Source organism: Loxodonta africana, chromosome 12, assembly GCF_030014295.1.
Source record: "Loxodonta africana isolate mLoxAfr1 chromosome 12, mLoxAfr1.hap2, whole genome shotgun sequence".
Classification (NCBI taxonomy): Eukaryota; Metazoa; Chordata; class Mammalia; order Proboscidea; family Elephantidae; genus Loxodonta; species Loxodonta africana.
Genome location: NC_087353.1, coordinates 21,484,708 through 21,497,622, shown reverse-complemented (window position 1 = coordinate 21,497,622; position 12,915 = coordinate 21,484,708).

Genomic DNA, 12,915 nt, shown 5'->3' with positions numbered 1-12,915 from the left:
ATAGGACAGAGTAGAACTGCCCCACACGGTTTCCAAGGAGCAGCTGGTAGATTCGAACTGCCGACCTTTTGGTTAGCAGCCAAGCTCTTAAGCACTGTGCTACCAGGGCTCCCAAAAAAAAAAAACCCAGTGCAGGGTTTCCATACCAGGGCTCCATCCACCACAATAGGGAACCAATAATGTATACTAAGAGGTAGCAGCCAATGTCCAGACAAGCATTGGAACTAAGGTGGTGGTAGCTCTGGGGAAATGGAAAAAATATGGACAGATTTTGAATATGTTTTGGAGCTAGAGTTGTCAGAATGGGCTGATGAATATTGGGAGCTGGCAATGGGAAGAGAGGAATCAACAAGATTTTTTATTTAATCAGGGAACAGCTATCTCAACTGGCATAACATAGTTTATAAAGAAAATTTCTACATTCTACTTCAGTGAGTAACATCTGGGGTCTTACAAACTTGCAAGCGGCCATCTAAGATACTCCACTGGCCTCACCCCATCTCGAGCAAGGGAGAATTAAGAAAACCAAGGACATAAGAGGAAGATTAGTCCAAAGGACTAATGGACCACAACTACAACAGCCTCCACCAGTCTGAGTTCCAGCTACTACCACCAACTGCTCTGACAAGCATCACAATAAAGCGTCCCGGACAGAGTTAGAGAAAAATGTAGAACAAAATTCTAACTAACAAAAAAAAAGACCAGACTTACCGGTCTGACAGAGATCGGAGAAACCCCGAGAGTATGGCCCCTGGACACCCTTTTAGCTCAGTAATGAAGTCACTCCTGAGGTTCACCCTTCAGCCAAAGATTAGACAGGCCCATTAAACAAAATGAGACTAAATGGGCACATCAGCCCGGGGGAAAGGACAAGGAGGCAGGAAGGGACAGAAAAGCTGGTAATGGGGAACCCAGGGTCAAGAAGGGGAGAGGGTTGACATGTCGTGGAGTTGGCAACCAACATCATAAAACAATTTGGTATTAATTGTTTAATGAGAAAATAGTTTGCTTTGTAAACCTTCATCTAAAGTACAATTAAAAAAAAGTTTTTTTTAAGATTTTTGGTTTGAGCAACTGGATGGATGGTGGTGTCATGTTATGCAGATGGGAAAGTGTCTGGCACACAGTAGGTACTGAATAAAGATTTGTTTCCTTCTTCCTAACCTCACACTTTATTTTGAAGATCATGTAGAGCCATTAGAGTGTTTTAAGGAAGGGAACAACATGAGCTTTAGAAATAGTGTCCTGCTGGCACATGTACCATGAGGTGGTGACAGACCAGAAGTAGGAGGCTGCGGCTGTATTCCAAATGATAAATAATGAGGATAGTGACAGTGGAGATGAGAAACGGGGATAACCATTTTGTTGCTGGTGAGCTTGTCTGCTGCGAATTAGTCTAAACCCTTGGTTTTATCTCCTTGGGTTCATTAGCATCAGACCTTCAACCTCTGAAACACAAGAAAAACTGAGCAAGGTGATTTGTACAGACCTTCTGGAGAAATGGGCTACTGTATATCATCCCTCATAGCCTAGTCCCAGACCCGATTGGGACAAGTCACCCCAAGACACTGGGCTATTCTAACTTCAGCCACAGACCATTCTGGAGGATACGGGGTGCTAAAGTGGTCCACTGTCTCTACTCAGGACACAGCTGTGGACTAGGCATTGAAGGAGACTCGGAAAGGGAAGGCCTTGTCTCTGCCCTCAAGAAGCTTTGCTCACTCCTTGTCTTCTGAGACTGCTAGGAAGGCAACATCCAGTAACAAAGCCTTAAACTCAGATTGTTGCGTGGACACCATATTATTGTTTTGTTTTTGTCTTAGCCTTGCCTAGAAGCCTAGCAAATTGTTTAGGAATACAAAGCCAGGTCAGATCATATAATCAAATGCTAGGGGACAGTGCCTCAGTCTATCTGACTTGTTAGATGGCACAGAGGGTGGCGATATTAATACTGTGCTAGATGCCTCTCTTATGAAAGGTTCCTAGATAAGGAACATATTCCTAGCTATCTCTGTTTGCTGTATTATATTCCTAGATAAGGAACATATTCCTAGCTATCTCTGTTTGCTGTATTATATTAGGAGTCATTTATTATTGCTCTTGGCTAGGATCTTTAAAGCCACAGAAACACTTTTGACCCAGCAGAGGGAAAAGTGCTGAATTCTCCAACAATGCTTCCTCTTTCTAGATGTTTGGTTCACATAAATCCAGTTAGACATTGCCGAACGGGAGGCAACACCCAACTATATGGCCAATGGCCTCCAAAAAAACTGGGAGCCTTGTCTTCTCTGGCCTCTCTTTCTCTACTCTCTACCCCAATTATCATTCGTTTATTCAATGTTTGTTTATTGGGTACTTGCTATGTAAGGGGACACTCTGCCAGGTGCTATGAGGAGTGAAAACTGATTAAATCTTACTGTCCACTGGCTGGATTACATTACAATGGCCAAATGAGAGGAAAAAAGATAACGTAGGCTATGAAAGAGCTGAGGCCACTATCATTAATTTCTACCCAAGAGGAAACCGGGAAAAAAGGAAGCAGATTTCAGCAGGGCTGTAAAAGATGGGCAATATTTCAATAGCAGAGAAGTGGGAAAAGAACCTTCCAATCTGTAAATAAAATACCAATTTCTTAATAAAATAAATTTCTGAAGACTGTTTTAAAACATGGTCCCAAAACTTTTTGTGTCTTTTAAAATATGGCCTGAAAATTCTTTGACACACTTCTCGTTGAGAGGTGATGTCTATGCCCTCTTCCCTTGGAATCTCAGCTCCATGACTGCTTAACTAATGGTAGTTTCCAGTCCCAGGCCTTAAACTGGAGACTTCTTTTCCTGACTCTTAGGATGCTCACTCTAGGAGCCCAGCTTCCAGATAAGAAAATAAATTCTAACTAGCCCATGCAAAGAGACCACAGAGCCTAGTATAGGTGTTCTGATCAACAGCCCAGGTAAGCTCCCAGCCAACAGCCAGCATCAACTTCCAGGCATGTGAGCGAGTGAGCCTTCAGGTGATTCCAGCTTCCAGCCTTCATGTCACCCCAGCTGATGCTGTATGCAGAACTTCTCTGGGCTTCAATTTCTTCTTCTATAAAATGAGGATAGTCATATCTATCTTGCAGGGTGGCTATGAGGATTAAATGAAACAACGTATGTGATACAGCCCATCTGCTAAAGATCACTGGAGACAAACCTACAGATCCACTAACTTAGGTTCATTGGCTTGCTGCGGCGGGCGGAGGTGGGGGCATTTCAGAAGAACTGTGGAATAACTCTCACTAAACAAAAGAAGAAGCTGCATTATTGCAGGATTTTGGAGAAGGGTAGAATTTAGGTAAAATTTAAATGAAGCAGTGTTTTAATAGGCTCAAAGCAAAGCAGGGCTGTGTGTAAAGGGATTAAGAACAAGCTTAGGGTGCAAAGTGGACTCAGGTTCCTGTTTCCCCAGAAACTACAAAGTTAAGGGATATGTGGAATGTTGGGTCCAGAAACCCCTGGGTTGGAAATCAAGGCTGCTTCTCCGGGTCTGAAGTCACTGGGATCCCCCAGGCAAGAGAAGGCGCTTCCATTCTTACTGTTTTTATTTCAACCAGCAAAGTTTCTGACCATCTGTTCTCTTAGAGAGCACGGTTTGTCAGCACCATATCCTATTATCAAAAGCATTTTTGGCAGGTTTACATGCGTAAATCCCTAGCACACTGCTTGGTACATGGTGGACAGTAATCGTTTCTCCCTCACTTCCAGCCGAGGCTTCTTCTCCTGCTCACTCCCTATCAAGATAAAGTCTCCTAAGGTATCCAACAACCATCATCACCAGGTCACCTGATAGGTAAAGGGGACCCCCAGGGTAAAAGCCTCCACCTGCCTATGCCAGCAGAGGACACAGCCTTATTCTACCTGTAATCTGAGCCTCAGAATCAATAAGGGCCAGAGAGGAGCACTGCCTGTCACCCAAACATCACTATAAAAATGAACATGTACCCAGAGAGATCGACCCAGGTCCTCTCCTGTTCATCCAGATCCCAAATTCTTCAAGGCTCTGAGAGTTCACTGTGAGAATGTTACACTTTATATTAGTCAAGGAAACCCTGCTATGGCTGCTAACCAAAGGGTCAGCAGTTCAAATCCACCAGGCGCTCCTTGGAAACTCTATGGGGCAGTTCTACTCTGTCCTATAGGGTCGCTATGAGTCGAAATCGACTCAACAGCACTGGGTTTGGTTTGCTTTTGGTTATACTAGTCAAAGCTAAACTGTTGCGACAAATTATTTCAAAATACAACGGCTTAGAACTGTAGACTTGTATTTCTCTTTAATGTAAACGTTCCACACTGAACAGTCTAGGCCAGCGGGGCAGCGCTGGTCTTCATGGTCATTCTGGACTCGGGTTCCTTCCAAGTCACTGCTCAACCACCCCCAAGGGCACTGTGTTTGTCTGCGTGGTTGAAGGTGGGGTGCCACCATGTCTAAGCACTAGCTCGCAGGAGGAGGGATTAAATTGTGTCCCTCCCAAAGTACGTGTTAGAATCCCAACCCCTATACCTGTGTGCCCCAAGGGCACTGTGTTTGTCTGCGTGGGTGAAGGTGGGGTGCCACCATGTCTAAGCACTAGCTCGCGGGAGGAGGGATTAAATTGTGTCCCTCCCAAAGTACGTGTTAGAATCCCAACCTGTGGGTGCAATCCTGTTTGAAAATAGGGTTATCTTTGTTATGTTAATTAGATCAGACCAGAGTGTGGTGGGTTCTAAAGCTAATCACTTCTGAGTATAAAAAGAGCAGATTAGACATAGAGGCACTGAAAACACACTGGCAGGAATACCGACACCACATAAGAGTCATCTACAAGCCAAGCAACCAAGGAACACCCAGGACTACCAACAAGGAAGGAATTGGTGTGGCTGAAATCCTGATTTGGACTTTTAGCCTCCAGAACACTGGGAAAATTAATTTCTGCACTTTAAAGCCATCCACCGCGGCATTTGTGTTACAGCAGCACTAGGTAACTAAGACAGTAGCACACGTCACTTCCTCTCCTTTTCCACTGGCAAAGACTTAGACAACTGCTAGGGGAACTGGGAAGTGTACTGTAGTAGGGCAGCCACGTGTCTGCCCTGGTTAAGCACTAGGCTGCTAACCGAAAGGCTTCATAGGAGAAAAGAACTGGCGGTCTGCTCTCATAAAGATTACAGTCTAGGAAACTCTATAGGGCAGTTCTACATAATTGGGATCAACTCAAGGGCACACAACAACAAAATAGAGGAATGCCATGGATTGAATTATGTCCCCACCAAAAATGTGTGTATCGATTTGGCTAGGCCATGATTCCCGTATTGTGTGATTTTCCTGTGTGTTGTAAATCCTGCCTCTATGATGCTAGTGAGGGAGGATGGGCAGCAGTTGTGTTAGTGAGGCAGGACTCAATCTACAAGATTGGATTGTGTCTTGAGGCACTCCTGATATACAAAAGAAAGAAGCCAGCAGAGAGACAGGGGGACCTCCTAACCACCAAGAAAAGACTGCTGGGAGCAGAGCACGTCTTTTGCACCCAGGGTTCCCGTGCAGAGAAGCTCCTAGTCTGGGGAAAGATTGATGAAAAGGTCGACAGAGAAGGAAAACCTTCCCCTAGAGCTGACATCCTGAATTTGGACTTTTAGTCTACTTTACTGTGAGAAAATAAACTTCTCTTTGTCAAAGCCATCCCCTTGTGTTATTTTTTGTTATAGCAGCAGTAGATGACTAAGACAAGGAAGAAGAATATAGATTTGGGTGGTTAACTAGTAGTCTCTGCCACTACAAAAGAGTCACTCTCAATATTGGTGCTTGAGGAGAGCTCTCTGCTCCAACGCAGAGATGGCTAGAATAACCAGAACTCAGAATTGGTGCCTGAGACCTTTGGAGTTAGATGGTTTGCAGCCACAGCTCCATGGGCTCTGTCATGATAGTCACCATCAGCTGTTAAGTGTGAGGCAAGGGCTTTGTTGTTAATAATAAAGTAATCATGTCTGCAAACAAGTTATTTTTTGTATAAACTAGAGAGTCGTCAAGGTTATCTTTTAATAACATTACAGTCATTCACTTAAAACCACATGAGTTTCTTGAGTAGGAAAGGAAGGTACAGTGATACCTAGCAACCTGGAGTTGCCATGAGCATGAGTTGGCATATGTCAATTTTGTTTATTGTGTGTGTCAGCAAAGAACTACAAGTGTGAGAAATGGAGTAGAGAAAGAAGTCTTAGAGAAGGCAGCAGGTTACAGGGGAAAGAGCATGAATCTGGGAATCAGAGACTTGGGTTCTAGCCTTGAATTAGCTAAGCCAAAAGAGCCCATTTGTGGAATGCCTACAATACGCCAAGCACATTCCCAGTAAGTGTCCACTTGATCAGTCATTACTGGACATCGCCAGTCTTGTTCACCTCCATCCTACCACCATACAATACCAGGTTGAATTCACTATCTTATGAGGCCTTCTTCAACTCTAAACCCATTGCTGTTGAGTTGATGTCGACTCAACATATGTTAGAGTAGAACTGCACTCCATAGGATTGTCAATGGCTGTGATGTTACAGAAGTAGATCACCAGGCCTTTCTTCCTCAGCACTGCTGGGTGGATTTGAACCACCAACCTTTCAGACAGTAGCTCAGTGCAAACTGTTTGTACCACCCAGAGATCTTCTTCAACTCTCCCATAATCATAGTCTGATTCTATAAAGTAAAAGCTTGTCCTCTGAGATCCTGAGAAGAGGAATGAATGGGCCAATGGGCCAAGAGGAAGACTTGTCAGAGAAAAAGCCTCCAGTTACTCATGCAGTATTCTGGCTGAGAATGCATAACTTGAATATAATCACAAGGAAACATCGTTTAAGCCCAATTGAGGAATGTTGTATTAAAAAAAAGGGAAGGGTGGCAGACTGTATTCTTCCAAAATGTCAATGTCATAAGAGGCAAAGAAAGGCCATGGAAATGTTCCAGATTAAAAGAGGCTAAAGAGACATGGTGGCGCAGTGGATAAGAGCTTAGCTGCTAACCAAAAGGTCAGCGGTTCAAATCCCCCAGCCACTCCTTAGAAACCCTATGGGGCAGTTCTACTCTGTCATATAGGGTTGTTATGAATCAGAATCGACTTGATGGCAATGGGTAGGGTCTGAGAGCAGCCCTTGGCTGGCAGCCAGCAAGAAAACAGAGACTTCAGTCCTACAACCTAAAGGGGAGATGAATCATTCCCCATTCAAGCCCCTGATGTGACCACAGTCCCACCTGACACCTAGATTATGGCCAGGTGAGACCCTGGAGAAGAAGGACCCGGCTAGTCTGTGCCCAGGCTCCTGACCCACAGAAACTATGAGAGAATAAATGTGTGTTGTTTTAAGCTGCTAAAAACAATCAAACAAAAATACGCCCTTTATTTAAGGAGTCCCTGGGTGGTGCAAGTGGTTTGTGCTCAACTACTAAAAGAAAAGTTGGCAGTTTGAACCCACCTAGTGGCAGTGCAGAAGAAAGGCCTGGCAATCTGCTTCCATCAACGACTACAACCCAGAAAACCCTATGGAATACAGTCCCACTCTGTTTTAACACATGGGGTCCCATTAGTTGCAACTGACTCAACGGCAATGGGTTTGGTTGTTTTTTGTTTTTTTTTTTTTGGTTGATACAAACTGCTCTGGGCTGGTAGCCAAAAGACTGGAGTTTTGAGTCTATATAGAGGTGTCTCAGAAGAAAGGCCTGACAATCTACTTCCAAAAAACCAGCCACTGAAAACCCTATAGAGCACAGTTCTACTCTGTCACACGTGGGGTCGCCATGAGTCAAATCTACTTGATGGCAACTAGAAGTCTATTGAACCTAGCTTGAGTCAGATGTTGCTTAAAACCAAACAATGACGACTACAACGGTCAGTGCACCATCACTTCTAATGGATAAAAGTAACGGAAAAACAATGTCTGACAATAGAGGATTGGGTAAATAAATTATAGTACATTCAGAAGAAAGACTATGAGCCAGCCCATCGAAAATCATGTTACTGAAGTGTATTTAATTATGAAAACATATTCAATATCCCTTTCAAGACCTAGTTATTTTTTGCTTTTAACTTTTTGTTGATTTTTTTTGTTTCTTCATTAATGGAATGCATGCAGAATCATTAAGTGTGTCTGAATTTTTGGTAGGTAATATGAATTTTGAACAATATTATGTGGGACACATATGTCCCTCTGGACTCTGGGGGTAGGATTGGTGGGATGAGAAATGCAGCTTACAAATCACACACAGGAACCTGGAAATATACTTACAAGGCTTATCTCACCTTACAAAAGCCAAAAGAGACAAAAGTTTGCACAATCACACCTCCAGGATGCACCACCTAATACGATACACTGTGAAAATGGTAATTTATGGCACACACCCATCTCTTTTGTTTCAAACAGTTATACAGGTCCCCGCCTGCCAGCAGCACTTACTATCAGTGGGAAAGCAGCTTCCCAAGGAACCCCAGAGGTGGAAAATGTAGATGGATGCAGTATGTCCCATGGGCCATGAAAGGGATAAAAGGTTATGTTAAAAATACACAAGACCATACATGAAATATGTTCCCAATTAAAAATACATATTTACGCACACACGAAGAAGGACTGGAAGGGCATGAGCTCAAATCTAAATAATAGTTCTTTCTAGGAGGTGGATTTATGAGTGATGTTTATTTATTATGCTTTCATGTATTTTCTCCCACGACAATTATGATTTCTAGAATGGGGGGAGGCATTCTACTGGATTATAGATGATACTGGATGAGATTTGCCATGTGCCAAACATTGTTCTAAGAATCAGGGCCATGGCTAGGGTGAGGCAAGTGAGGCACTCACTTTAGGTGCAAAATTTAAGGGGGTGTCAAGAGCAGAAAAACTAGTTAAGCAGTGACTGCAATTATCCAGGTGACTAATGAGGAAGGCCTGAATTAGCATAATAATCCTAGTGATAAGGAGTCCCTGAGTAGTACAAACGGTTAACATGCTCAGCTGCTAACCCAAAGTTTGGAGGCTTGAGCCCACCCAGAGGCACCTCAGAAGAAAGGCCTGGTGCTCTATTTCTGAAAAAGCAGCCATTGAAAACCCCACAGAGCACACAGTTTTGCTCTGACACATATGAAGCCGCCATGAATCAGCTCTACAGCGACTAGTTTATTATTCACGAAGGGTTGATTATCAGCTATGGAGTCCAGGTCCCAGTAAGAGTAAAGAAATCCAGGGGGTGGGGGCAGGTCTGAGGGCCAGAAAGGTTGGAGGCCATGGACACAGGAAAGGAGAGGGCTTGGGGAAGTCACCTGTCTGTCTCCAGGGGACAGCCCACCCATCCATTGGCATCCCCTGCCCCCTTCTGGGGGATTCCTCACGGTGCAGCATCTATTGCTAGGCCTTACAGACTCAGAACCTCCAAGTCCCCAGAGTAGGTCAGACTCTGAGGTATACTCAAACCCCTGAAGTCACAGGGGCCCTGACCTATTCACCACTTGCCAGTTCTCTGGTTTACTGCAGACAGGCTGCTTTTCCTGAGACTGGAATTCTTAGCTCTGTGCCCCAGCACCCGCTCCTTGGTGAGTAGGAGCCTGGGAGGCCCAGTCAGTGATCACAAGGCTGTTTGCCGATGTGGATACAGTCAAAGGGCTGTGAGCCGTCTGAAGAGGCAGTTGTCCAAGCCCGGCTGTCTCCTCTTCAAGGGGCTTGAATGCACCATCATGAGTGTCATGGATTGAATTGTGCCCCCCAAAATACCTATCAACTTGGTTAGGCCATGATTCCCAGTATTGTGTGCTTGTCCTCTATTTTGTGATTGTAATTTTACGTTAAAGAGGATTAGGGTGGGATTGTAACATCCTTACGCAGGTCATATCCCTGATCCAATGTAAAAGGAGTTTCCCTGGGGGGTGGCCTGCACCACCTTTTATTAAAAGGAAACGGATGCAAGCAGAGAGTAGGGGACCTCATATCACCAAGAAAGCAGTGCCAGTAGCAGAGTGTGTCCCTTGGACCTGAAGTTCCCGCACTGAGATGCTTCCAGACTAAGGGAGGACTGATGCACCATAAGGACCTTCCCCTGGAGTTGACAGAGAGAGAAAGCCTTCTCCTGGAGCCGGCCCCCTGAATTTGGACTTCTAGTCAACTGGACTGTGAGAGAATAAACTCCTCTTTGTTAAAGCCATCCACTTGTGGCATTTCTGTTACACCCGCACTAGGTGATTAACACACTGGGCTTGCTTTTCTGACCACCCCCTACCCATACTTTACACATTTTTTTCCACTTAAATATTCCACTACCAAAACACAAGTTTCCATTGAATCGATCCTAACTCATGGTGACCTCATGTTTGTCAGACTAGAACTGCACTCCACCGGGTTTTCAATGGCTGACTTTTCAGAAGAAGGCCATCAAGCCTTTCTTCCAAGGCACCTCTGGGTAGACTTGAACCTTCAGCCTTTCAGTCAGCAGCCAAGCACTTAAGTGTTTGCACCTCTCCCCGCACCCCCTCCCCCCAAAAAAGACCTGCTGTTGAGTTGATTCCAGCTCATAGCAACCCTATAGGACAAAGTAGGGCTACCCCGTAGGGTTTCCAAAGCTTTAAATCTTTACGGAAACAGACTGCCACATCTTTCTCCCGTGGAGCAGCTGGTAGGTTCAAACGGATGACCCTTCAGTTAGCAGCTGAGAGCTTTAACTACTGTACCACCAGAATCCTTCAAATACACTGCTACCAATGATTAAATTACAGCGAGACCTTTTCCTCTGGGCCTAAAAGGTCATTCTTTTCCTCTTATTATGTATGAATTTAATCACTGTCACTCTCAGATGACCACTCATTTCCTTTCTCTTTAAGCTTGTGGGCCCTGCCTTACTTTGCCCACATAGACCACCACAGACATCACAGCACTAAGGACGGAGGCTGTAGAACTCCAGGTCGTGAGCTGACCCCAGCCTCTCCAGGCCCGATGCATTAGGAAATCCTTCTCAGAACGAGCCTTTCGAAGTGAAATGGGAGTTTCTGAATAGAGCAAACGGTTAAGCGCTTGTCTACTAGTCAAAAGATTGGCAGCGCGAATCCACCCGGAGGCGCCTTGGAAGACAGGCCTGGCAATCTGTTTCTGAAAGGTCTTGAAAACCCTATGGGTCAGTTCTACTCTGCACACATGGAGTCGCCATGAGTCAAAATCAACTCGACGGAAACAAAGGATAAGCAAAAGTGACCAACCCGTCCCATGCCTTCCAGGACCTGTGTGGTACCTGTGTCAATCTGCCTCAGCCTCAGAACTGATCTTGGGGGCAAGACATAACAGCATGCTAAATATCCCAGGGCACCAGCTGTACTCCTGAGGTGTAGCATGAACAGTGGGGTGTACACACCTTTATGAATCACACGCTACGCGAACAGGCTTCCGAACAGTACACCGAGGTACCTGTCAATCAGACATTTCTTCTCTTCATGAAAACAAAATGCATACAAACAAGCTAATTATGCCAGGTTCTGTGCTAGGCACAGTCACTGGTCCCAAGGAGCACACAGCCCACAGAAAGGCCAAGGAAGAAAGTAACAGATTATACTGCAGAATGCTTAGTATTCTGATAAAGAGAAGCCCTCAGTGCAATGAGAGCCCAGAGGAGTAACTTCTCAACTGAGTCTGGAAGAATCAATAGAAGTAGCCAAGCAAAGAAATGGGAAGAGAAGGGTGCCTCCCACAGAGCCAGCAGAATATTCAGAGGCAAGCAACTGAGAGAGAGAGGTCAGCCAGTTCTAGGACCTGCGAGTGTAATGGGGGTGCGTAGAGGCCAGGGATGAGGCGGGGACGATAGAGAGAAAGCAGACATGGAGGGCCATGGCGACTGCGTCCAGGTGGCCAGACTTCCCTGAAAGCAGAGCAAGCCCCAGGAGAGGAGGGGCAGTATAGCATGGAGAAGGAGACATGGGGCCTGGAGGCAGGCAAGCTTGGGGACACACCCCTCTTGCCCTTACTGCCTCTGTGTCCTTAGGCAAGTGTCTTAGTTTCCTAGTGTTCTGTAACAGATGCACCACCAGTTGGGGACTTTAAAGAACAGAAATTTATTTTTTCCCCATTCTGGAAAAAGTCCAAATTGGGGTCTCGACCATGTCTATCCCTTCCTTGTCAGTGGCCCCGGGCGTTCCTTGGTTCTTAGCAATCCTCACGTAGCGTCTGCCTGTGTGCATAGGTGCCCCTGTGTCTCTACTTCTATTTCTCTAACTCAGAAGTGATGAGGTTTAGGGCCCACCCTGCATTGGTATGACCTCCGTTTATAGATTGCACTGTAGAAGGTGATAACATTAGATTAGGTTAGATTGCATGCCAAGAGGAGATGATTCTAGAGACATTTAGAAGACAGAGTAATCAGCCAATGATTGGCTGGCTGCGGGGATGAGGCGGAGGTACATGGGGTTAACCTAACACATATTTGGAGGAATGGAATTCAATTCATAGCAGCAAGTTACTCAACCTCTCTGAGCTTCAGTCTCCTTGGTTGTAAATAGGGACACTACTGTAGCTTCCTGGCAGGATTGCTGCCAGGCTTTAATGAGACAATCCATGTAGAACACTTTGCACATATGCCCCAGGGCGTGTTCCCCCGATTGTTAGCCATTGTTATTGAAGGGTGTTAAGCAAGGGAGTGGGTGAGGTGATCAGGTTTGCATTGTAGGAAGATCTTTGGATGTGGTGTGTAGGGTGGAATGGAGGGGAGCAAGAAAGGAAGCCAAGGAACCAACCTGGAAGCTATTCTTTGTAATCCAGGCAAGAGAGGGTGAGAACTGGTCTAGGGCCTGGACGGAGGGAGAAAAGGAGAGGTTTCTAGAGACATTTAGGAGACAGAGTAATCAGCCGGCCTTGGTGGTTGACTGGCTGGGGAAAAGAGGAGGTCGCAGCTTTC